Raw genomic sequence first — 4,984 nt, 5'->3', positions numbered from 1 at the left:
TATCCCTTTAATAGATATTCTCAGTGAAGGAATCTCTAACTCTAAAGGCATAATTGTGTCAACACCATAAGTCAACTGAGTATGCCAATCCTTACCATGCTTTTTTATAGTCCTATGAAGAATCTGTTCAATGATCCTATTAGAAGCTTCAACTTGACCATTTTATTGAGGATAATATGGTGTAGAAAAGTGATGTTGAATGTCATATTTCTCGAGGAACTTCTTCACATCTTTGTTCTTGAATGAGGTACCATTACCAGAAATCAAAGTGGAAGGTATACCAAATTGAGAAATAATGTTTTCTAGAAGAAACTGATAGATTGCATCAGTGGTAGTGGATCAAAGAGGAACGACTTCTACCGACTTTGTAAAATAATATGTAGCAGTTAGAATGAAGGTATGTCCTTGGGAAGGAGGAGAAATTTTTCCAATAAGATCCAAACCCTGCAAGGAGAAGGGCAAAGAGGCCACTTGGAACCTAAGTTCATGTGCCAGAGCATGAATCAAATTGTTATGGCTGACACTGATGACACAGTTTAACAAAGGCAAAGGAGTTTTTCTCCATGGTTTGGCAATAGTATCCCATTTAGAGAAACCTTTGAACCAAAGGTTTACCACCAAAATGCCCCATGCAAGCACCTGAATGTGCCTCCTCAAGAGCAATAGGGATATCAGTTTTGTTGACACAACAAAGAAGAAGAACATTATAACCTCTTCTATATAGAAAATTAGAAAGGATAATGTATCTCATGGAAAGCTTACGAACTCTAGCCCTAGCATTCTTAATTATAGAATTCAAAAAAGTACCATCAGTCAAATTGTGTAGGGGAAAAAGTGAGACTAAGGAAACAAGCCCTAATCCCACTCTCATGTAAACACTGTCAAATATGAAAGAGCCTAGGGAGGCAACACACTTTGGCTACTTCTTGTGAGGAAGAGAGATCCAAGGATTACCTCTTAGGGTTTCTATTCCTTTGTTGTAAATGATGGGTAGAAGTGATGCAAAGTGCAAATTTGAATGATCAACCTAGAATGCAAGTATACACAAGCAACCCTAATCTGAAAATATAAAACTAAAACTAAATGATAAGGAGCTAAAAAGTATAGATTGGGAGATGAATTTAGAAGTGCACCCATGCCAAAAATTTGAGTCAAAATATTTGGGATAGGGGTGCCATGCCCCTGTCCTGATTCTGCAAACTAGAAGTTGCAATTGATAGGTTGGGATCTGAAGGTCTTGAACTGTTGCCCTACCAAAATTTGTCTAAAACTAAGTGGATCAAGGTGCCATACCCCTATCCTAGGCAGGACCAGGGTACCACACCCCTGTCCCAGTGACTTTTTCTCAAATATGACCCTTGGGACTATGTCTGTGCGCTATGTCAGTCCTCAAATTTGCAGCAACGATCGGATCTCGCACCTGCACCTGTAGCTGAAAAATAGGGTTTTGAATGGCTAAATGGGGTTTTACCTTAGTCAAACCCCTATTTTGTTGATTTCCACCTCAACAAATAGCTGATTTGTATAGTAAAATAGTGTGTGCAAGACACTAAAATGATAAATGCAAGCAATCTAGAGTAACCTATGCTTTCAAGAGTAAACCCTTAATGCTTGTAATTGACAAAGTAAATGATCTAAATCAATGATGTTAAGTGACCTAAAGAATGAATGTAAATCAAATTTATACAATGAAACTCATACAAAGATATGGAAACAACATGAAATTATACCCAATCCCAAGGGAGAGGTACAAGCCAATCTTTAGTCGGTGATCTCCTATTGTTTTCCTACATCTTCAAAATCCCCCAATTGATGAAATAATGCTTGATGAATTCTTTATAGATGTTGTTTAACATTGTTGAAGACTCCAAAATATCTTCTCTTTCGCTGCATAGAAGGCTCCTTGTGTTCGCTAGCTCTTAGCCAAAAACTTCCAGCCTTCAAATGAAGAAAGAGAGCTCTTATGTATGAAACCCTAGATCTTAATTTCATCTTTAGGCCAACCTACGATTTGAATTTTCCGCCAATTTATTGGGTTTAAGAATTATAATATCATAGAATTATGCTCCCTAAAATTTGAGAAAAATGTCAGGGACCGTGTTGCATTGGCACATGGTCTTACCAACTTTTCACCAAATTTTCAGGGCCATTAGATATGATGATATTAGAGTGAATCCAAAAGATACTGTTGATTCTAAGATGTTTTGACATATGAAATCAGGCCTTAAAGGTCGAAATAAGACATAATTGGGGTTTATGATTTAATGATTTATTGGTGAAATAAAATTAAAAGGGGCACACTTAGGGTAAAGGTCCCAACTTTATAATGAATGAAGTGATGAAAAATGAATTTAAATTAAATTAATTAATTAAATGCTTAAAGGGAATTAGAAATGCAAGATGCAAAACATACTAAGGCGGGTGCTAAACCAAGCATGGAATTGTACCACCCTAGGAAGGGTGTACAATTTACAATGTTACATTTAGTCCCCTTTAGAGGTCATATGACACCGCGTGCATGTGCAAGTTAAAGTACAGAAAAGTAAACATTATTTGAAAAAGGATATATCCATCAGTTGTCAAATGAAGCCCCTAGCGGTATTTGCAGTACACAGTTAAGAACCACACCCTACAAAACCACATGTTAGATCACTAAATCACCTAATGCTTACTAAGGAAGGTGATGAAATTCGTGGGTAGCTATATGCCCCCCTGTTTCAGCTTGCTTACTAGTGAGGTGAAACAGGGTATCATGTTTACCGCAATGAATTGTTATAAAGACCTTGATGAGATATGCTCGAAATAAGGCTCAATTGTACATCAAAGCACTTTATAGAAGAAATGTGGAGTAAGAGAGCGAATTCATGATCTTGATGCTACCGACGACATGAAAATCAGAGCTCCCTAGCTCAAGTTATGATAGATTAAGTGAAAAGAGCAAAATTAGGGTTTTTTAACTTAAAATTATAAAAAGTGGAAAAGCGCATACCTCATAAATATGAAAGTGACACCTTCATTTGTCACTTTTTGACTTTTTGCACTATTTATTATAGAGGAGCCCACGTGACAACTACCATGCCTCGACGTCAACCCAAGCGACCCACGCGGATGGAGATTTGGCACTAGGCCATCCTGGCTGATAGACTGCTCGACGAGGTGAGTTGACCATCCATTGACTCTATGTTGACTTTTTTGTTGATTTTTACTTTTAGAATGATGATGTCAGCATCCTGATTGTGCACATGCCTCTGTTTAGGCACCATGGTCCCATAGGGCGCCCTAGTCCTCCCTGGGCGCCTTGGTCCCACAGGGGCACCCTAGTCCTCTCTGGGTGCCTTGGTCCCATCTGGACACATTGGTCCTTCTAGGACGCGATGGTCCCAGAGGGACGCCCTGGTCCTCTTAGGGAGCCCTAGTCCCTGCTCAGGGTGACCGAGGGTTGCATGGGATCAGGCATTTGATGTTAAGAATAGATTTTGGATTAGATGATGATGATTAATGACTGATTATTAATGATTGGATTGTTTTGTTTATAGATTCTCCCCTACATGCAAGAGCACACTACTGGCCATACATTTCAAAGCCTTCAGAGTCAAATTTTGCAGCTCATGCTAGAGGATAGAGAGCCGCTACACGCAATAGGACTATGGTATGTGATTTTCATGCCCGCCATCAAGTTCCATCCCTCGATGTTGATGGCACTGATGGAGAGATGGGATGCAGATACCTCCACCTTTCTCCTATCGGTGGGAGAGATGATGATCACTCTAGAGGACATGCACCGCATACTCTGTCTGCCTAATAGAGGAGAGACGGTGAGCTATCGAGCTGATCGCACTTCTACCAGCTACATGAGGGAGGAGATATACTGTGTTGGGAGAGAGATACCTAGTGAGACAAAAGGCCACATTATGATCAGTTGACTTCTACACCCCAATGGTGAGGTACCATTAGTGAGACGACTAATGATAGCTACCATAGCATTAGTTGTGTGCCCTAATGGACACAATACACACATGCATGGAGGTCTCACTTATGCGGTGATAACTATGGAAAAACATAGGAGGGTATTCTCCTGGGGGTGGAGCATGCTAGCCCACCTCTATCATGACCAAGGAGATTACATTTTTGGATAGGGATGCAACCTGATCGCCTACACACTGCTATAGATTTGGATACTTGAGCACATCACGTGCACTAGACCAGCTAGGGTTCCTATTGATGTGGTTCCAGAGCAGCCTAGGGTATTCGCATATCCTCTTACTCATGAGTGGTGGTTCAGAGAATTGCTTCATTGGAGGGTGGCTTTTGATAGATTGATGATAGATGTGATCAGATGGAGGCCCTACCTCAGGATATATATGTGGGCAAGTATACATAGGTAGTTGTTTTTCATGCAGAGAAATTGTCTTCTCGAGAGACAATATAGCCACATTGTAGTCCCATTCTACTTCAATCGAGTTCAACGGCAGTTTGGGTTTGAGAAATGTGTCCCTCCAGATGTGCCCATTTACATTCGATACTCATGTGTGACCCCTAGGCCAGGATTTATTCCTAGGCCTACCAGTGATGAGACTGAGATGACAGACTCAGATGGGTCAGATCGGGATTTCGTGATCGACTATACTAATGATGTGGGTGCACACCGACGGTGCATCACATGGTGGAGTAGGGTATACCCTGGAGATATTTTCTTGTAGACTTCCCTAGAGGGAACCCTGGACCATGGAGACATGTGGATAGTGACGATGACTCTGATACATTTGAGGACCTTGGTGAGGTAGACATAGATGATAAACAAGATGATGCAAGAGAGAAGGATGCTAGTGGTGATGGAGATGATCTTGATGTAGGAGAGGGAGGTCAGGATGGTTATGATGAGGAGGATGGAGTAGAGGAGGATGAGGATGAGGAGGATGAGGAGGATGAGGAGGATGAGGAGAACGAGACAGATGCAGTTCCACATCACTTCGAAGATGACACC

Source organism: Cryptomeria japonica, chromosome 10, assembly GCF_030272615.1.
Source record: "Cryptomeria japonica chromosome 10, Sugi_1.0, whole genome shotgun sequence".
Taxonomy (NCBI): Eukaryota; Viridiplantae; Streptophyta; class Pinopsida; order Cupressales; family Cupressaceae; genus Cryptomeria; species Cryptomeria japonica.
This window is presented reverse-complemented; position numbering follows the sequence as displayed.